The sequence below is a fragment of the Actinia tenebrosa genome, unplaced genomic scaffold (genome assembly GCF_029948245.1).
Source record: "Actinia tenebrosa isolate PJP-AT-01 unplaced genomic scaffold, QUT_ActTen_1.0 PGA_scaffold10__47_contigs__length_13832649, whole genome shotgun sequence".
NCBI lineage: Eukaryota > Metazoa > Cnidaria > Anthozoa > Actiniaria > Actiniidae > Actinia > Actinia tenebrosa.
This window is the reverse complement of record NW_028292570.1, coordinates 5,693,719-5,716,724: the sequence shown is the minus strand read 5'-3', so window position 1 is coordinate 5,716,724 and position 23,006 is coordinate 5,693,719. Positions and strand designations below refer to the sequence as shown.

The window sequence follows — 23,006 nt, the reverse complement described above, 5'->3', positions numbered from 1 at the left end:
AAAAATATTAAACTCCGGGAATCGTTTCTTCAACTAAATATGTATTCATAAAACCCTGATTTGGGATTCTTTCTACAGTGATATACTTTCCAGACATTTTAGTTTATCATTTACATATATAGATACAAAAAACTTGCGAGATGTGTTATATCATATTCGGGGAACTGTTTACTTTCGAAAGTCACGCGTAATGAATGTTTATTTTAAAGTAGTGACCTTTACTACTTGTTTCTACGTGCACAGGCTTGTCGGATAACTATGTGGGGGGTTCGCATGGGAGTCCTGTGGTTTTATGTTGAAATGTTTGAATTTACTTTGACTTTACTGCTAATACTGCATGCTTCTTAAGACTTCCCTCTCTTTATTATTATTATTTATTATTATTATTATTATTGTTGTTGTTGTTGTTATATTATCATGTAAATTGTACTTGCACATAGAGGATGTGCAAACAATTTTTTTTTTTTTTTGCAATGTGCAAACAAATTAATCTTTTCAGCCAATCACCGCGTGAGCTCTGAACCAGGTTTACTCGACTAAGTAATCAAGGAAACCAAAAGATTGATGGCAGGATAAATTACTAGGGGATTTCATTTATGGAAAATTTCCCGGAAAAAAAAAAAAAAAAGATCCACAAGAAAAAAACTTGAATTCCTGAAAAAAGTATAAAAACTTCTATAGATTTTAATAATTACATTTGATCTTGGATTTTGGACCTTAAGAAATACCATTTTTCTCAATTTGTTTAAACAATCATTAAACAGAAGTGCCGTCCATGTACTCCTACAGGATTTGATTATATTTAAGGAAAGGTAAGACCATTGTTTTTTAGGGATATTTCTTAAACATATTTCAAAAGCGATAAAAATAGGCCTTCGCTGTAGTTGGCTGAAATATTTCAAGCCTATAATAAACATTAAATTTTCGAGATATATAATATATATATAATAATTTATTTTCATAGAATATGTAATTTTGTAAAAAATTTTCATTTTCACTATAAAACCGCTAATACAATAATTTCACAATATTTAAACATTACGGGTCTCAATTGTTTTGCCAAAAGTTATATTTCAATTTTTTTAAATCGTTTTGCGGAATATACTGACTACAAGTGATTTTTTATGTATATATGTAATTTGCATATTCATTACATATTCACAACTCTCAACTCACAAGTTAATCTTTCTCGGTAATGTTGACCTATTACCCGGTTTAGCGATTAGCGACTTTAAGATTTGCAAAATCTACGACGGCGACGTCAACCGGATGTGTAAATAATTTCTCTTTAAAACACTCATTAATAATTCATAAGCTTATGGTCCAATTGGAGCCACCATACACGTCACGTGCATGAACCTTTATACCCGATGAAGTCCTCTTCATTAGTATTCAAGGGATTTTATATAAAGACACATGTGTCTTTATATAAAGAATCATATGATCTTTATATAAAGACCACTCGAATACTATGAGGATGACTTCATCAGGGATGAAGTATACATCCAAGTTTAGATGAAGACATAGAGCTTCATCAAGGTCATAGTCAACCATAATGATCATTGACTAACGAGCCTGTCTTTGCCTTGGCACGCAATATCCAACGTGTGGGAGCTTCTATTGAATCTGGTTGTGCATGCCCGTGACGTCAAATCTCTATCGAAGTATAAAAACCCATGTTCGTGACGTGTATGGTGACTCCAGTTGAACCAAAATCTTATAAATTGTTCATGAGTGTTTTAAGCAGTTCAAAAAACTCGTAGATCGTGTTTTATCAGGCTACGCCTCGTGCTTTTATACCTGATAAAACACTCCTACTCGTTTTTTAAACACTACTTAGACGTTGCCGTTTCAGATTTTACAAATCTCAAAGTCCCTATTGTTTCTATTGCGACGAAGAAGGTTTTGGTGCGCGTCAATCACAAGGCGTTTCAATAACATTATCGGAAAACACAAAGCTATATTAAGCTAGAATGCATGGAGAGTCCTTGATTCACGTCCACCAAAAGCTTTTTCCTCGCGACAGAAACAATCGCTAGAGCGGCTCGTGTGATTGAGAATGGCTGTAAATGCTTAATTCATTATAGTTCATTATATTGGATAGTCTTAAACAAGTTCAGATAACTTGAAAAAATGTATAAGTAAAATTCCCGGAATTTTCCTGGACCTTAATAAAAGTTACTGAGAACAAAGTAAAAATAACTCAGTAACGCTATTCAAAATATCATTCTGTCCTATGTGTATTTAATTTAATAGCAAAGAAAACCATCATCTATAAGACTTGATCCAACCTACCTCTTAGTATTAAGCAAGAAAACCTTCATTAAGAGTACAGGCGTAAGGATACCAAAATTTTCTTGTGCATTCTATTATTATTAAGAAACATGTCTCTTCAGTTTGCATAACAAAATAATTATATGTATTTTACATCAACAAGGTGAGTCAATAAAAAATTGCGAAATGAATGACGTCATACAGAAAATGTACTTTCAGTTGCAAAAACAAAATTAGACTTTTAAAGTGCAAATGAACCCTTCGACAATACTTTCAGTACTGATTCTACATGAAGTAAATAGTTGAATGGTAAAATATTTCTTGATCTGAGTGATGCGTTTCTAAGTTATGAAGGTTTATACTTCCAATATGCTAATGAGTGTGACGTCTATTAAGGCTTAATCAAATATACAAAATCGAACTGGTTCATAGAAACAGTATTTAAAAAGCATCATTATTTTACTCATGGTTTACATGAAAGCTATTTACAATTTTTATTTTCAAAATGGCCAGCATTTAGTATTATTAGTTACAACAAAAACACTCAAATACCTTACCTGACGTCATCATCATTAACATATTGGAAGTATAAACCTTCATAACTTAAAGACGCATCACTCAAATCAAGAAATACTTTACCAATCAACTATTTACTTTATGCAGAACCAGTACTGAATGTATTGTCAAAGGGTTCATTTGCACTTTAAAATTTCATTTTTCAATGTCGTTTTTCTTCTTCTTTTTCACCCTTTTTTACTCAATAAAAGAATCATAGATATTTTTTCCCCTTCTGATCCTAGAAAGGGCTGGTATTCCTAAGTTATCCGCCAGATGCCAATTGTTGTTTGTAGATCTGTTTAACAACATTATACAGGATAAAAGTTATAAGCTGTCAGAACTGCTGCCGCCTATGTCACTATATAAGGGGTAGCTAAGATCTCAGAGAGTATCTAACGTGCCAGTCTGTAAAACGTACAGATATAAGCACAGTTTTATCATAAGCCATAGCTTCTAATTATAGTCTTTTCTATAAATAGCTTTTATTATCTTCACAAACTGTCTTTTATAATAACCTGAAATCTTGAAATACTTTCTAATAGTAGGGTATCATTATATTTTATATATTATATATATATAGTATATTATATTTCATAGATTATTATATCTATTACTGATAATGCTTTGTACATTTTAACGCGTAATTCAGTAGGAAGACTGCGATGTGTTGAATCTTTGGAAATAAATGATTTATCTATTTACCGAGGCAAAGGAGCGGCGAAGGCTGAAGCATTGAGACTCTCGGAAATGCCATTTCCAGAATTTTGAAAGGATTTGTAACATTTTACCGAGGCAACGGCCTCGCTTGCCTCATAAAAACTACGGTCATGTAAACAGCTTTCGTCAAAATATAAAGCTTTTACCCTTCAAAAAGTTTAAATTATTACTGATTAGCCCCAGCCCTCCCCCCCTCCACCCCCAATAAACGTACTTTTCGCAATGACAGGTGAAGACTAGAGATTATGTCCAGTGCAATGTTAAGTGCAATTGGTTTATCAAATAAATAGTAAAAAATATATACATCAATCACTCAACCTACATAGGAGAAACGGGACGAACTATTAGGTCTACGATCAAAGAGCACCTTCGCATCAAAGGACAAATTGTCTTTTGCCATTTAATCCAACACAATGCTACACCTACCTTGCAAGATATCAGGTGGAAATCTCTACATCCCATCATCAAATATTATAATGAAAGAAAAATCATCGAAATTAAACACTTGGAATTAGAAATGAATAAAACAACATCATGAATCATCCAATTCATTAGATATGTATCGATTCAACAAATAGACATTATTTTTTATGTCTCATGTCCTCTTTATTGACCATATATTGAGTCATCACATTGTCAAAGTAGTGTGGATCCATATGTCAAAGTTCTTACCTGAATCTGTGCTATGTGCTATAGAATATTAGAATAATCCGCTTAGCATTGTTTCGCTTCCAAAATCTTTCGTCTTTTTTTCTTTCACTTCTTTTCTCTTCAAATTCATTCAAATGAAAGCGCGCGCAGGATAATTGGCTGATTATCTAATTGATGACGTAATTATCGCGCTCTCGTATCCAGCATCTTACGTCTCTTTACAGGATATATCACCGATTCGTGCAAGCAAGGCTTTTTTTGAATTTTCGGCTGCTTTTATGCATCTTTTAACGTTCCCTTTTCCTCACGACTTCATTTCAAATTTGTGTTTCAGCAACTGCATTTCTTGAAGCAATTTTCAATGCTTTTCATTAAAGCACAAGATACGATTTTTTCCAATTTAAATGAAGTTTTATGGATTGTAAAATATTATGCTCCATATTCTCCTTCTATATCGAAACTGAAATAGTACGTCACGTCTTTAGGACTGCATGAGATTGAAAAGTTTACATTTTCCGAGGCGGAACGTATCTGAAGAAAGAACGTGTCTCATTACTCACGCTTAAAACTCTGCGCCCATGTACCGCGAAACACATGTGTAATATGTGAGTCTATTACGCCCTGTCTAAACTAGGAAACATCTTGAAACATTGTTTCCATGCGTGTTGGAAGTATAAAATGCTTCTGCCGCACCGCAGAGACACTTTTGCGCTTTAGAAGCAAAATTTGTTGCACGCAGCAATGTTTCGCATGTGACTAAATTTAGAAACATCGGGTAAACATGCGCGCTTTATATGCTTGTAGACATATAAATGAATAATTAGTCAACAGTATTCCGCGTTTTTAATATGCAGGTTTTGGTGAAAGGTACTGGTATACTACAATGTTTCTTCAGTAAAGCTTGTTTCACAATCTGTTGAGCGATAACAAAAGAAAGTGCGGGGCACATGCACCAATATGTAATGCGTCAAATCAATGAGCATAGTAGATAGTGTACGGCATTAGCTATACATCCATGCATTGCGGGTTAGGTCTAACGCCCATGCGACGGCTTTAGCTTCTTTGGATGTCTCGGGTGCGTGGCAAAGTTATATTAGCGGAGCTCCCGCGCGTGCGGAAAACCGTACTTAAGAAAAAATGGTAAACCAAATTTGAGGCAAAACTTGACGGATGAACATAGCGAAAATGAACGTGAAAGACAAAGGAATTTGAGGCAAATTTTCAGCTTAACAGAAAGAAAAGGAGAAGTTAAGGAAGAGACGTGCAAGACAAAATTCTATGAAGGAATACCTCGAAAAAAAAGCTCAAAGATATCGGGTGAATTTTTCTCCCGTGCCCTGTTTAGCATGTCTAGTACTTTTTCTTGTTTTTAATTTGTTCTCCTTTGCTTTTATTATATTAAGAAAGCCTTATTTTGTGACACTTTCTTAATAAGAAATTTGAACTATTTTTAAGATTTCTAAAGTGAAAAGTAATGCTGATAAGTAAGAAAAGGAAAATAGGTGTTGTTTCCGAGATAATCGGCCTGCAGACTCCATGATTGCCCAAATGCAGCCTAGTAAATTATTCTACGATATCACATGTATATTTTTGACAAAAAGACGAGGGAATACATTGATTTCCATATTTACTCCTCTCAGTGCTATAAAAAAGTATCATACAGACGAACCCAATTTGTTTTACAAAAAAGTATTTTTGTTGCGTTAGAAAGATTAAGAGAGAATTCTTTTCGTATTTAAGCAGTGAGCGCCAAAAACGCGCAGAAAACTAAAAAATCCCTCCTTCTTGAAGCCTTATATCTCGATAACCAATACGGTGACCCCCTTCTCTTTTTTCATTATTTGAATTCCCTAACAATGAAATTCAAATGACAGAATTTAAAAATAATTCATAGAAGAATTTTGAAGATTCGGTACTACCTTAAGTAATATTAAACAGAAATTCAAAGTCTAAAAATAACGGTAATGGAACTTCGTCGAAGAATATTCCAGGAACAAAACTAGCCCCTGGGGGAGTTGTATAAAAAATTCCTAATACTCGGGCGAAAAAAAAAACAAAACAAAAAAAACACACACACACACACACACAAAACGATGTATTACACTGCGCATGTTTTTTTTTTTTATTATGGGAAGAATTATCTTGATCTCGAATAAAAAATAATGATGTGGAATGCCTTTGGTTTGAGATCGTGCGAAAGAAATGTAAACCTCTTTTAATCTGCACCATCTACAGGGCACCCGACGTTAACTTCCTATCATTTATCTCTGCTTTAGATAACAATTCTCCTAAAATCGACTATTCAGCAAGTGATGTCATTTTACTAGGTGACTTCAACCTTGATGTCTCCTCTAAGAAAACTCCTTTGAAACAACAGCTAATCAACTTCACTCGCTCTCTGGATTTCACCCAGCTGATTAAAGATCCGACACGAATTACTGAAACATCAAAATCTATGATTGACTTAATCGTCGTGAACAATGAACATCGTTATACAGACAGTGGGGTAGTAAATCTATCTATCGGTGATCATTCTCTCGTTTACTGCGTTCTTAAAGTAGGTAAACCTAAGGCAGGTCCCAGGACAGTGGAATACCGTTCTCATAACAACTATGATCGCAAAACCTTTCTGAAAGACCTGAAAGACGTTCCTTGGAACTTTGTGGAAGACAGTGACGACGTAGTGATATCAAGCGCAGTAAGTACTACATCGACCTGATCAAAGACAGCAAGGAAAACGGGAACAATCTGTGGAAAGCAATCAATAAAGCTACCTGCCGGAAGCAAGATCAGGCTTCTATTCCCAACTACATAGTCTCCAACGGTGTCCAATATCTGGAGTCAAAGTCCATCGTCAACGTATTGAACAATCACTTTGCTTAATTCCATTGGTCAACTTCTTGCAAAGAAAATCTCCTCTCTTATTCCTGTCTTCTCACCCAATATCACTTCTGACCCAGATCAAAGTTTCCATCTAAGCTCAGTCCATGAAACATTTGTTCTCAATCAATCAAAATCTCTCAAGACCAACAAATCGATTGGATTGGACAACATCAGTGCTCGCCTTCTCAAGGATTCTGCAGATGTAATCGCTCAACCAGTTACTAATCTACTGAACTTATCTATCAAGCTCCACTCGTTTCCTTGTATTTGGAAATGTGCTGAGGTCATAGCCCTGTTTAAGCTGGGGATAGAACTAATGCCACCAACTATCGACCCATCTCTATTCTTCCGACTTTGAGTAAAATCCTTGAAAGAGCTGTCCACCTTCAACTCTACGAACACCTGAGTGCAAACAATCTACTTTCTGACAAGTAGTTTGGCTTTCAACCTAAACGTTCGACATCAACTGCATTAGCCAGCCTTGCAGATGACATTCTACGTAACATGGATAACGGTAAACTATGTGGAGCTGTCTTCTTGGATCTGTCTAAAGCCTTTGACACAGTAAACCATACGATTCTAATGAATAAAGTATCTTCAGCTGGTGTTCGTGACAACGATCTCAAATGGTTTGACTCTTACTTGTCATCAAGATACTTACGCACTACTTGTGGCTTAGAAGTATCACAGCCATTACCATGCAACATTGGTGTACCTCATGGAAGTATCCTTGGGCCTCTTCTGTTCATCATCTACATCAACGATCTTCCTAATGTTGTCCGCCATTTTCAAGTATCCCTATACGCTGATGATACAGTCTTGTACTATTTCTCCTCCTCAGTTCCTGACATAGAAGATAAGCTTATTGAAGATCTCAAGCTGGTTGGCGATTGGTTTAAGATCAATCATTTGACCCTGAATGCAACCAAAACTAAAGCTATGCTGTTTGGAAGCAAGAGAAAGACCAACATCTCCACCATCTCCATACAGGTCCACCTCAAAGACATCGAGAGAGTTCAAGAATTCAAGTACCTTGGTTTAGTATTTTCCAGCAATATGTCTTGATCTGCTCATGTTGAAAAAACGATGACCAAAATCAACAAACGCCTTGGTCTCCTGAAGCGAATCAAATATCTTTTGCCTAAATTCGCTAGACTCTTGTACTTCAACAGCTTTGTCCTACCGCTTTTTGATTATGGTGATATTGTTTGGGGAGATAAAGATAATATCACGCTTATGGAATCTCTTCAAACCCTGCTCAACAAAGTGGCCAAGATTATCCTGGATCGTCCTCCACACTCCTCAGCATCTGATGCTCGGAAGGAACTTAATTGGATGTAACTCAGTAAGCGCAGATACTACCATCGATGTTTACATATATTCAAATATAAAAACAGATTATTATCATCAAATCTGAAGCTGAATAAGCTCAATGAGCATGGCTACAACACGAGGCATGGAAGCGAGTTTCGCTTACCACGACCCAAAACTAACTGGGGAAAACAAACATTGCAGTATCAAGCCATGAAAGAAAGGAACAATCTGAGTGACACACTTAAACAGTGTTCTAAGATTAGCCATTTTAAATCGAATTTCTTTTAAACCTGTAAACCTAAGTAATTTGCCAACTTTTCATCTTTTACATTTTTACATACTAGTAATAATGATGTAGTAGTAATGAACTAGTGATGAACTAGTAATATTATTGTCAAAATATCTTATTTATCAGGACCTTCTCGAAAATCACATTTATAAGTGAAGAAACTTCCTGTTAAAACATGAATGTAAATAAAAAGTATCAAGAGGTTGAAAAACGTAAAAGCAAAATGAAAATGACAACAAAAAAATACCTCGAGAGCTGGAGGATGAAAAACCACATTTTGTTGGCCTGCTAGTTGAGTATGTTGGCCTGCTTGAACGGGTAAACCTTGTTCGTAGGCTTGAACAGGTAAACCTTGTTTTGGATTTGCCGTTGGGGCATTTTGGTGTTTGAAATAACATGAGATTTCAGGAGCTGTTAACGGTCTGTAGTCATTTATTTATTAGAAACATGAGTATTGCACAAAGTCAAGTTAAAATATTATTTTCCACAAAATGTCGTGGCTAAGCAATCGTATTTAAGCATGTTTTACGTTCTGCATCTCATTTGATATCTTGCATCTCATTAGGTATCTATATAAATGCATACTACAACCTTTCTGCAATCAAGTGTGTGTATGTATATATAATAAATTAAATATTACGCACGTTGTGATTGGTTGATAGCCATGTTTGCATGAGGGTATGTAAACACAGTTGTGCGTCACAACCGTTTTCGTGTTTTTCAAGTTCAAAAATTACAATTTCTTTTTAGGAAAAAAACGTCCCAAAAATGTATTTTGAAGACGAAGTTCCAAATTTTGACTTGTTTCAGGGTTACAGGAATAACCCTATGATCTCATGCAGGTCTTTCTGATCGTAATATCATGACAATCTCTGGTCACCGCAACGAGAATTCCCTCAGGAAAGAATTCCCTCAGAAACTACAAGACAAGTCCTTCGTCAGGACAGCTTCGGTTGTTCAGCGACATGCTTTCTCATACCTTTAAAGGCACCGCCTGATAAGGAATACAAATATTTCAAGAAAACAGTCAGCAGCTTCATGCTTTTTCCAGCGATAGCTCTTCAGCTCCATAAAATATCTTTTCAAGGCAAGACGAAACAATCAACTTTGCTGCCATGTTTTCTGGCTGTCAAATTGAGCAAAACCACGTTTCTTTCAACCGAGAATTCCAGTCACAGTGACAGTCAGTTATCTTACTTTTGATCACTTTCGTAAAGATGATCAATGCTTAAAACTATTTTGTGTTTACATAGCCTGATAGCAACACTTGGGGGGTTGTGAAAATTCTCCCAACCTCCCCTCGTGTTGCTATCAGGCTATTTAAACACGGAAAAAGATATATATACACTCGATTTCAGAAATATTTTGGTATACATTTATACATTTATGCAAATATCTAATGAGATGCATAATGCAAAATAACCATTTTCAACGCTTAAAACCAACTGATTTGTAATTTGTACGATCTAATAGACAAGAAGAATTTTTTTGAAAGTCATTGAATAAAACAAACAATAAATAAAGCGATTTTTCTTAACCTTTTTTGTTTGTTTGTTTGTTGTCTTTGGTGGTGGTGGTATTTTAAGATTTAATAATCATTTATTATCAATATTATCAATATTGAAAACCTTTCATATCAGATTTCGTTGCTCTGAAACGGTGATCATGGTAATATTAGTGTAACAACACGGCTGAAGCTTGACTCTATTTTCAATAGAACGTCATGATCAGCTGATCAATCCTTTTGCGCAATCAATGAAAAAAGTGTTTGGAAAAAAAAAACTTATAAAAAGAGAAGAAATGTTGTGCCAAAATTGGAGAAACGCTAAGAAGAATATACTTGATTTTACGAGCTTCCTTTGAAAATATCATTCAATATATACATTTATTTTTTTATTATGCATAATACTAAGCTATTTCGTATTCCTTAATGTAAAAAATATAACTTATACGTATTTACATTTTATATTGATTTTAATATATGATCAAGCTAGAATGAAACATGTAATATATGAACTAACTACAAATACCGACAAAATTGACACGAAGTATTAGTATTACTAGTATTATTAAACTGCCCACTGAGAAGTATATGAATCATCCTTAATGCTAAACAAGTTAAATTTATATCTAAATTGGCACAAAATCATGACATATTTTTTATGAAATATCCAGAGTAATACAAACAATAGCTCTGATTGACTTAACATGGTCCGTGGTGGAACGCGGTTAATACGGCCACCACGTGGACAGGGCAAAATGTCCGTATCAAGCGCCCTCGAAATGTACGTGCGTATACAATTTTAAAGCAACAAATTACTATTAAAGTTTCTTTGCTGTAACTCAACTGATGCTACCAACCTTAAAACAAAGGACGGAACACAGTTGTCGACGTGCAAAATTATGAAGGGCGACTATGTATTCGCATACTTTCTTTTGTACGTTAAAACACATTTCGATGCTGGTTAGTTTGCCAAATAAGACTAAGGGTATAGAAGCTCGTTCGGCACTGAAAAGCCCTTGCAAAGAATGGAATACATTAAAAGTCGTTGCACTTTTCTGGGTCGCACTGTAACATATTTTCCTGTAGTGTTTCTAGTTAGTGAATTAAAATCGTATTTAGAAAGCTTTTATTTACCAAAGCGCCTCAACATCTGACAATCGGGTCACAGAAAAGTGTCCGTTGCCGTATTAATCGGCGTCCGTGCCTTTAAACAGATATATTTAATAGATATTGTATGGGAATTTTGTCGCAACCTACAAAACTGTCCATAATAACCGAGTGACCGTATCAAGGTTTTGGCCGTAGAGTGGGGTTCCACTGTACATGAATTTAGCGTTAAACGTGCATAGAGTTAACTATTTATGACGATGAATGAACAAACCAATACAAGACCAAGCTGAAAATAAAGAACAAACGTAGAGCAAGCTAAAAAACATGTAGCTGTCAGTTTGTGATAAGTTAAGGGTTATTTGCGTTGAAAGTGCAAACATCAAACGAAAATAAATCAAACTATCTGTGCTTCATGACACCTTTTTAGGTTGCTATGGAGGATAGCCCAGCAGCGCATATACCTCAATAGAAAATATTGAAATTAAAACATCCGCACTCTATAGATTGAAGTCATTCAGTGCAAGTAGGTAAAACGAAATCATGGCCACGAACTTGTTCTCTCTCAGCTTCTTTGCCCTGATGGTATGTTACTTTTCAAAGAAAATAGTGACCATTTTGCTTGTTATTTTTATGCAGTTTAACAGATTGTTTTCATGCTTCAGTACGCATTTATATGTCGATTTTGAAACTATTACATCATCTAAAACAAGCCACTTATTCTTTGGGATGCAACTTCGTAGCTAATTAATTAGGATTTAATTGCCTTTTCCCTATTTCTTGTCGTGTCAGTCGAGTCTCTGTGCTACTGCGTTAGTAAAAGGTAAAACACACATGTTAAGTCACACTGTACGATTTAAAGAAAACTATTTTCTAACCTCTCAGTGGGCTGATTTAAACCGGAACAGGAAACAAATTCACATCCCCATTGAATTGGAATTTAGGGAGTAGAGTACTCGCACTAAACCCGTGAAATAATATTTAAAAAACGAGTGAGAGTGTTTTTAGGGGTTTCCAAACACGAGAAAACATTTGAAAGAACGATGCCTTAGGCCGAGTGCTTTTATTGTTTTTGAGTGTTTGGAAACCCTAATGAAACACGAAGCACGAGTTTTTGAAATACTTCTCAAATGAGTTGATAATTTATTATACAGGCAAAGAAATTCTTGTTTTTATTTTTTTATTTGATATACGTAAAACAGTTGTATGAGAGAAAAATTTATAAAATAGAGATCCAACCCAACTTTGCGTCACGGTGAAACTTGAATTTCTTCCGTATCGTGTCAGGTTTGGGAAAGTAAGATTTTTCAATTCGCTGCCAGCAGTATTTTAGAAACGTTTGCATAATGGGATTCAAAAGGTGCTCCTTTCCAGATTCCGATGGTAGGGTGGCAATCCCTAAAGACAACTCCCTTCTGTCCCTCTGTTCAAGCGGTATCGAAGATCCAGTCTTAGAAATGCTATGGTCTCCCATCATGGGATATGATTCAGTTAGAAGATTTTTAGTAGGGGTAGAGGAGGGATGTGTGTTTGACAAACCGGATACTCGGCCTGCAAAGATTCACTGAACTGGAATAATGACTTCCAGTTCTCCCCATTCTTGGTCAGTAAACCGTGAGTGCAATACCAGTTTGAATATACTTCTATTTTTTAGATCTGGTACCATGTGACGGTGATACGCCCCTAACTGACTCTTTGGGTGATGATCTATACTGTGGTCGTGGAGGCCAGCGGTGTCCTATTGGTTCATACTGTGACATACATCCTACAGATAGATATGCCAAATGCTGCCCAAATAAAGGTATCCTAATCTGATTACAATTTTATATTGCGATATTTTTAGGCAGCCCGTTACGCTTACGCTATCAATCTTATCTTTCATTCTTCACCATGTTTGCCTTGACGTGGTGAACTTCAAAAAGACAAAAAACCCTAAATTGGACGCAGGACTCTATACTGCTTTTTGAATTTCCTAAGTGAAAACATGTAAAAAGCAATCTAGCTTTTGTCAAAGTTTGAAGAAACGTTATTACTTTACACTGATAGAAAAAACATTATACGAGATTTTGTCATCGTTTTCGAACGATTTTTGGTTCCTAAATCTTTGAGTTACGAAGCTGAATTTCCGCTATTTTTTTCGAAAAATAACCAAACGGCATAACATAAAGATTGCAATATAACCTTTCACTTAAGTAGCTTCATCGTTTGTAACAGATGAGCCTGTTTCATGTGATGGCGACAAGCCGCTGACTGACTACACTGGCAAAGATTTGTACTGCGGTCGTGGCGGAGTCAGCTGTCCATATGGCTCGCATTGCGACATACACCCCTCCGACAAATATGCAAAATGTTGTCCCGTAAAAGGTAAAAACTAACCCCATATTTCGAGTAATTAGAGTAAAGTATAATACGATTCATTGATTATCAATTTATTTTAAGCACATTTTTTCTTATATTCATGGTCATATTTTAAAAAACACCCACGGGGAAATTCAAAGTAAATGTCAAGTTTCTGGTACTTTGCTAGTTAATAAAATAACATAAAATACACAAAACAAGTATAAAAGGGGTCTCCGTGGAATGCTGCGAGTAAAAGGACTTAAGTCGAAAATTTCGGTAAAGAGTCATCAAGTGGCGGAAACAAAAAACAACAAAACTACAATTTATTGGAATATATTACGATGTGGTTGTTACTAATAATCTGTTTTCAAAAACGTTCTCTCCTAGGAAATCCTTAGCCATTGGAAAAAATTGCCCTTACATTTGGAATATTTGCTTTTTTCGGTCTTTTTCCTCTCTTTCCAAAGCAAAAGGTTGTTCTTAAAAGTAAAGTTATATAGCACAAGTAAACTGCGTGACAAAACATCCTAAATGACCCGTAAATCTTCTGTCCTTTCGCTAACTAACGTAGTTTGCATGTTTTCGAGGCTACGAAACCGGCTAAGAAACCATAAGAGCCATACCAAAATGTTCAGGAAAGCCCGGGGTTTTCCAACCCACTTCTGTTTTTTTGACAGGTTCTTTTTTACTTCAAGGAGAGACGATTTTCTAGCTTGACTCTGGTTATGTCATGTATTTTCTCTTGTAAAATACATCCAATAGCGTACATTCAACTCAAAGAGTACGGTGGTGTTTTTCAATAGAATTCAATCTAAACCATATAATACAGTCCGTGAATAGCTGAATTAACTGAATCCACTTCTGTTTTTTGCCTAGATAGTCATTATCTTGAGAAAAGAACGAAAAACCGCGTTTTTGAGACATAGTTTGGATGGGTTTACATGAGGGGGCGTGACCTTGAAATCGTAGCTGACCAAATGTTAACAGATTTTTTCTGATGCAAAGCTGTTGCTTTTTGCCGTTTTTGTAAGTCGAAAGAAAATGTTGCGTTTCCGCTGTGATACTGTTCTACTGATTGGATGCACATCTTTAGCATTTATTTAATATCAAACAAACAAGTCTATTGACCCCAACATCCCTTATATTCTTTATTTATTTCATTTATTTCTTTATTTATATTTACTATTTATTATATATTTACTTTACTTTTAAAAACTAGTTTCAGTTCTAGCTATGTTTCACCATTGTTTTTACTTGATTATCCAATCGCAGCTAATTAATTATATTAGAGATATCATTGACTGACAACTGCCATGAACCTATTTTGAATATACCTAGCTTAACCCAATGTAATTAGAAGAGAAAAGAATCAGAACAGAAGAGTAATAAAGATCCCGGAGAAAGACTCTAACAAGAGCTCGAGAATTAAACGAAACTTAGAGTATTAACAAGACGAGAAAAATAGTATAGAAGGATCCAAATTGTACATTTTACAAACCAGTCATGTTTGATTTCCTATTTCATAACTCTTCAATTGATTTGTTACTGAAGAATTTAGTTGAACAAATTTACTTGAGAAGGTGTTTTGCTGAACGGTAAAATGCTTCCCTCAATAAATATTGATAAACACCTGGAAAACAACATTACCAACGTTCGCTTTCGTTAACAGCCTAGAGAAAATCGATGAATGCTTTTCTATACATTTGAGCCACGCTTTTCCCTACAAATCATGTCATGAGTACAGCCATAAGCCAAAAACTACTTGGTATTTTTTTAATGGTTTAAACTTAGTAAAAATCCTTTTTCTGTTTTTTATTGTGCTTGAGCCGTGAAGAAGGTAGCTTCACAGAGCAATGTATCTATAGAAAAACTCTGCGTGACAAATCGCTCTACATATTTAGGAATTGCAGATGACAATAATTCATCAATCAGAGTAGTTTTCGCAATATTGTGAGCATTTACGAGATGGATGATATTCCTTGGAGCAATAACACCATGTAAGACCGCTGATCGTGTAGTTTTCGTAATATTGTGAGCATTTACGAGATTGAGATTATTCCTTAAACAATAACACCATGTAAGATTGCTGATCGTGTGCTAGTCGGTGAATTGCCTTGGAACGGTAAAGCATGTCTACTCAACGTCTTTTTTGCAGACATTCGGAATATCCTCTATATAAAAATCAAGAAGCAGCTCTAATCTTAGTGTGGTGTGCACCATATATTTAAATGAGTTTCCCCTGTTAAGTTTTACTGACTATACGTTGTTATGTATGGGTTTCCTGTTTTCTTCCTCGGCTAACCTTATAGCTCATATAGTTTACGCTCTACCTTCAAACATTAAATACTTAGCATGTGTTTAACGTACAGCAACTGCATCAATCGAAAAGGGTAAAAAAGAAAGGCCAACATGTTTCATAATGAAAGTTAAACATTTAGGAAAAATTAGCATTAATACGTATGCGCGTAATAGGCGTAGATGAACTAGCAGCCATAGAAGTATAGAAACTAAACATTCCTGTTAGAGCCTTAAATAATACCCAAACATATTAACAGGCACACTACAATGGTAAGAAAGGTCCCATTTTGGAAGCCCCATTTTTGATTTTTGCAAGCCAATTCATTTTAAGAGGACTAAAAGCACTGATCGATGATCGTGTAGTGAAATTGCTCGGACATTGCCTTGTAGCAGCAGCGATTGTTTTGCAGACATTTGAAATTTTCGCCATATAAGAAGCAAGAAACAGCTCTTGTCTTTATGTGGTGTGCAGCTAGTATATATTTGAATGATAGGTTTCAAATTTCTCTGTTACCTTTTACAATGTTATAGTTTAACGACCATCATTACCCACGGATTTCCTGCTTCCTTCCCGAGACGTCGCTATTAAACCACGTAGTTCATATAGCTCATATAGTTTTTGTTCTTTCTTCAAACATTAAAATACCTAGCATGCTTTTAACAACAACAACTACAGCAATCAAAACGTATCAAAAAGAAACGTTGTTTTTGTTTGATAATGGATACAAAATTTAGTACTAATGCGCATGTGTGCACGACTTGTTGTATTCGAGCCACCATTGTGAGAGTTGCAGTAAAGGAACGTATTATTCCTGTCATAGCCTTTAATAATACTCAGAAAATTAAGCAGGCACCATACGATGGTAAAGAAAGATCCCCTTTTTTGATTTATGCAAGCCAATTGATGTTAAAAGAACTAAAGCACCGATTTAACACATTGACTGGGAAGCTTGGCGAATCGCCTTCCTCCATGTCTTGAGTGCTTTTCATTCACCTATCATATATTTTTCGTCATTCTGCAGGAACCAAACAACAGCAGTGATCAAGTTCCTTCAACATCACCTTCAAATATCAACTCTACCAATGGCATTCAATACTTGGAAGAGGTAAACATTAAACATTTTAAAAACGCTTTTGGATCAAGTATTTTCCCATCGTAACATGCTGAACATATCTAAACACCTTGTTTCTTATCTTTATATTTTCTTTGTCGCAAGATTCTTAGGTTCCAAATACTAGAGTTTTATAATAATCATCAAATATCAAAGGGAAATACAGCAAGTGTGCTAAAATATTACAAAACTTAGTTCTTGCTCGTATAGCATTTGTTTCGTTTCTTTTCTTTCGGGAGGACCAGTGCTTGAAAACAGTAGAGCTTTAGAACTAAATTTCTAGCTAATTTAATAGCTAGTGTTTTTAATTCAAAAGAAATAAACATAATTTTTGAATATATGACTAAGTAAAGGTGAAATGTGTTGCCCAAAATTGGCCACACGAAACGTGTTCCAATATGGAACAAGTTCTTTAAGACGTAAAGCTCCTAATAATGTTCAATAATTTGCCAATTTAAATATACGCTACCATAACTCTTCTTGCTATCTTACTTTAACCATTGGAATAAGAGGGTCTATCTAGTGCTAGATACATTTTTGGTTATGGTAATGATCAAAATCCAAAACGCAACTGGCTTAACCAAGAGCTGCACCCCACTAACAATATCGAACAATGTTCCTTATGTTATTGTTATTTTCGAAACTCAACTCTTCTCCAAAGAAGCCATTATATTACCAATTACATATATATGTATGTATATCAAATTATGCTTTACAACAGTATTATTTAACCAAGATTCAGGTAATAGCTGCTCAGTATAGCAAGCTAATCGAGCTGAGCAGCCGTTAACTGTTAATATCACATTGATAAGGTCGCCTTAACTATAGCCAAACTCAGTTTCTGATTTGGACTATAGATAAGTTTAAGGAATTTGTTATTGTAATTAATTAACATGGTAATTGAAATGGAAATAGAAAAGCAGGAAATATATATATATGAATAAATTCATGACTATATTGGATGATTGGATTGATAACTATACGACTATATGACTATACTGGATGATTGGATCGATATTTTACAACCATCAGTCCCCGCACGTGGCTCTTCCTTGATCTTAGTTCCAACCCCCCTATCTCTACATTCTATATTTACTACATACAACACTCAACTTACATGCTGGTTTTTACGGAGGGAGGAAACCGGAGAACCCGGATAAAACTCTCGTCGCAAGGGAGAAAACATGCTCTATTTCTGTTGGAGAAAAGAAAAATATTTTCACTAATCTAATTTAGAAATTTAATGCATAGTTTTTTCGAATAATTGTTAGTAAAAATAAAGTATTCTGAACGACATTTTTGACTCGAAAAGTTTCCAATATCTATCAGTTTTGTCTGTAATCACAGAGTCAGACAATCACGAACGGACCCTCAGATCCATGCTAAGTGAAAGCCCAAGATCGAATTTTAATTTTGAAGTTGATTTTTTGATTTTTATACGTCGAGAGCTATATAGTACATGCAAATGACAAATCACATGTTCCCTGAAGAGCGTATTGTTTTTTCCGTATTCTATTTTTTTGTTTTTTATTTATCGTAGTCACCGACTAACTTAAGAATTTTTCAGCCTGTAAATTGTCATCACAGCGTATCTCAAAGATTTTCAATTGCAGGATCGACGAACGATGATCCTTACCCATTAATATCCATCCGAAATTCAAATTAATATAATGAAAAACAATTGACCGTTTCAAGACTTGTACTTATTGATCGTGTGCTGAAGGCAAAAAAAATTACAAGACTTTTTTTATTGTATATTTTGAGGCTCCGCAAATATATTTACAGTAGACAATAGACCTCCTAGGCTCTAGAGCGCTCGAGTGTAATGTTGTCCAATTTCAGACCACGTGTCATTCCCTTGAGAACAAAATTCTTTGTTTGAGTTGTATTCATATTCATGTGTCTTCTCATGTGCAACCGAGCGCAAACCTTAAACAAAAAAATGATACTCTCAGGAATGACACGCGGTCTAAAATGGGAAAACATTACGTCAATCAATCAATATCAATCAATCAATCAATATTTTATCTAGTGCTTATTAATATAACACAATATTTAGATATTTACATTTGTGAGACATGCATAAAAGTACAAGCTACCTATGATAACTTAAAAGTTAGACTAGATAGGTAGCTACTTATTACATAGATTTAAATTGTAAAAGCAATTTGGTAGATGATACATTCTTCTATTCACTATTTATTACTATTATTAGCTATTTATTACGTCAGAGCCGAGGAGGTCTATTGGTGACAACTATTGTAATCAGTTGGTGTATATGCTTTTGGAATATTTACTTTATGTGTTAAGATAAAGTCATAAAAAATGCGATAATTTTCATGTAGCTCAGTTAAGAAATAAAAGGTATATAAATAAAACGCTTATATCATTAAAACGCTTATATCTTTAAAAAAATTATATCAAAATACTTTTCAAAATTATTATTATTATTCACATATCAACAATCATGTATAGAGGCATTGCACCATCACGAGATGGCAGCCATCACAGGAGGCAGGAACAATTAAATATGGTCTAATCAGATTTACATAAGAAAAAATTCAGTTTTCCAGGGGAAAAAATACTATTGTTGTGCCTCCTGTCAGGTCTGCCATCACGTGATGGTGCAAAGCCTCTGTTGGTCGAGTTTGTTGGCTGTTATGAAAATAAAGCCTTTGGAAATGACTAGAATAGGTTATCACATTTTATTCCCTTTTAGAATGTTATCAGTGAAAAACTGGACTAGTGAATGCTTTTTATTTGCTGCTTTGATTACTGAAGTAGTTTATCTACGAGTATATCTATGACAAACGGGTCTATCTATATATCAACTGTCGTTGCAAGTGATGATACATGCCCAGTTTTGTTTTTTCCAGACAACTATATGCTCGACGTGCACTAGTGTATGCAAGGATATTCCTTTTGATTTTATAGATACATTAGTAAAGGTTAAATGTGTTGACCTATGCATTCTTTTCCCAGCCAAACAATGACGTTCGGGGAGCGAGACGCAAGATACCGACAGAACATATTGATGTAAGTTGAACGCTTTTTATAACATACTCCTCCCTCCATCCATCCTTTAACTCATCTATCCCTCGCTCAATATATCAATCCTTCCGTCAATCCCTCTCTCCCTCCATTCCTCCAGCCATCCCTCCTTTCCCTTCATTCTCCCTCCCATCCCTCCTCTCTTCCATCCATAAATGATACCATCCCTCCCTCCCTCCATCTTTGCATAATCTACCCTTCAACCAATCTATCCCTTATCCATCCCTTCCTCCATTTCTCCCTCCATGCATTCGTTTATCTAGTTACCCCTCTCCCAAACCATTTTCCGCCTGTCCTTCCATCCCTCCCTCCCTCCATCCCTCCCTCCCTCCCTCCCTCCCTCCCTCCCTCCATACATCCATCCATTAGATTATCTCTCCCTCTCTTCATTGTTTATCTCGTCCACGTGCTCATAAAATTAGCATAAGTAATATAAATGTATACATTTGACTGCAGACGTATCCCCCCCCCTGGCTTCACAAGCAAAGGCCATCGCGTAATGCAGCCAGAGGACACACATCAATAGTGATTACAAAGGCAGAATTTTATTTGTTATGGTTGAGGATACTCTAGGGAATGACACATGGCTTTAAAAGAATAAGATTCTTTGTTTGAGTTGCATCCATATTCATGTGTCTTCTCATGTGCAACTTTTAAACAAAGAAATGATACTCTAGGGAATGACGCATGGTCTTGAGAATAAGATTCTTCGTTTGAGTTGTATCCGTTAGTTGTTATCCGTTGTATAAATTAGCCTCATTTAAGGGTCATATATTCATTAATACTGCACCAAAACGGAGAACGCTTGACTGTAACAAAGAGAACACTAAAGCCTGGTTTTCACAAGCGACGGAAGCAGAGGCGGGAGCAGAAGCAGAAACTTAAGACGTCTTATGTTCCTGTGAAAATCAAAAACGGAGACGTAAGCAGAAGCCGAACATCGACGGAAGCATAAGCAGAAGGAACGGAAGGTTTCCTTTTTCTTATGCTTATGCTTCTGCTTCCGTCCTTATGTCGCTAGTGAAAACCAGATTCTTATGCTTACGTCGCTAACATACAGAAGCACAAGGTGGTAGGCCAATCAAATTCTCGTACTCAGTCCCCTACACGGGAAACTTCCTATTGTTCCTCTTATGCTCCGTCACATTCATTTACACTAGAACATAACGATCTTATGCTTATGGTCATGCTCATGCTTCAGTCAGAAAAGAAAGAATAGAATATGGTAAACTTCAGTAAAGAAAATAAATGTAAATCAAATAAGATTTTTTTTAAATGACTTTAAAAAGTAAGAAGACGATTTTAGGATATTTTAATAAATTGCCAGTTTGATATGTTTCTTGCGTTATTATTTTATTCAAGCATTCTACTTTAGGGACATTCAAGCTGCATGGGGTTTATTGTATTTGTTAGTATTCTGTTTCAAAAATGGTACAGATGCTTGACGTCAATATTGACCTCAAAGATCAAGTAACTGCTTGTCTTTGCTTTTCTCTCAAGTTTGGGGAGTCCCCTAACTCGTCGTTTTCCAATATTAACACATGAAGGCTGAATAAACTGATCGTCAAAGACGGCGATATAAATTACGGCCTCGTTATTTAGCATAGTTTAAAGTATAAGCAAGAACAAAACAAAACTGCATAAGTCAAAGGTGGACTGGATATATTAACCATTAATGAAATGAAATAAAAGCAGAAAAATTGTGTTTCTAATATTTTACCAGAAATGTCGGATTAGTATTAACCGTTGCCGACCTGAATTATTTATGTATTTATTTGTATTAACTTTACTTAACATTTTTCTGAATTCAAAAACCACTAAAAGAAGAAAAAAAATTGTAAAATGTCTCAAGATATAAACTTTAGATTTGCAGCTTTTACTCAAGAGGCTCTATATTAGTCATTCCAAGGTTGAGGAAACGACTGGTTGGAGTTGAAAGTGCAGTGCATTATGGGGCTGTGTTAGGGGACATATCTTCCAGGATAGTGGCCCGTCAAGTTGGATGCGCACGCAACCTTGAGAAAACGGTCTATTGCTCTCAACACAATATGCTTAGTTTAAATTAGCTGGCAAAAGTATTGCATATTATATCTCAAATACTAGGAGTATCTTTCTGTCTGTGAGTTGCTTTTTCTCGTCTGCTTTATTTGGACTATGGTTCCTCGTAAATTAAAACCAGTTCTTTTTGTTACGTTTTAACTAAAAAATGCTCTCGCTGTCAGTGACCCGAAAGATTGGACTAAATTTTGTAAAACTGGTTTGTATTATGAATGCAAGTTATATTGCCCTTGTACAATGAAAATTCAAATTTCATCTGTGGCTTAGACGTGCCGAACAGAGGCTGTTTCAGACTATTATGAAAGTTAAGCTTTTACTTTTATTTTTTTTCAAATGATGATGGTTTTTACTTCGATGGCCCTAAAACGTGTTTCGACGATCGAGATGATTCAACTTGATCGCTGCATTTTGGCTTCAGGCTTTTTTAAAAAAAATTCACCTTATTTAACACCTTGGACAATTATTCACATGTCTCCAGCATTGCTTGCTCACCATTCATCTCGCTTTGATGAAAAGACGAAGGGAACTGTGAAAGAGACTATTGTTTCAGGTCCTGAGAAAATCAAAGACAATTGCCTCGTGATCCTTGCAATACTCTTTAAAACAAATACTCTTTTACTTCGACGAAGAACTAGCGTCCGAAACTTCAGTAAGGTTTTTCAACTTTTCACGGTGTATAATTTACTCTTTTATCATTACTAAGACAAATAGAGTGCATCCAGTATAAAACCATGAAATAAGAACAAAGTTGATAGAGTGCACGCACTAAAACCGTGAACATTAAATAGTACTAATTAGTACTATTTCATACAGAATCCTTTGTTTTCTATTGTTTAATTATCACTATTTA

At 35.3% G+C, this 23,006-nt stretch overlaps 1 long non-coding RNA gene across 2 annotated transcripts; it reads left to right on the top strand.

The window, feature by feature from the left end:
• The first annotated feature begins 663 nt into the window (after positions 1-663).
• Positions 664-21,432, top strand: LOC116303180 (uncharacterized). 2 transcript variants are annotated; one of them, XR_016119163.1, is made up of 6 exons: positions 664-812; positions 12,952-13,098; positions 13,512-13,661; positions 16,958-17,041; positions 20,030-20,083; positions 20,555-21,432. It is a non-coding gene; the product is annotated as an uncharacterized LOC116303180 (long non-coding RNA). The 2 variants fall into 2 exon arrangements; XR_004197922.2 differs by lacking the exon at positions 664-812 and adding an exon at positions 11,818-11,882.
• Positions 21,433-23,006: the final 1,574 nt, after the last annotated feature.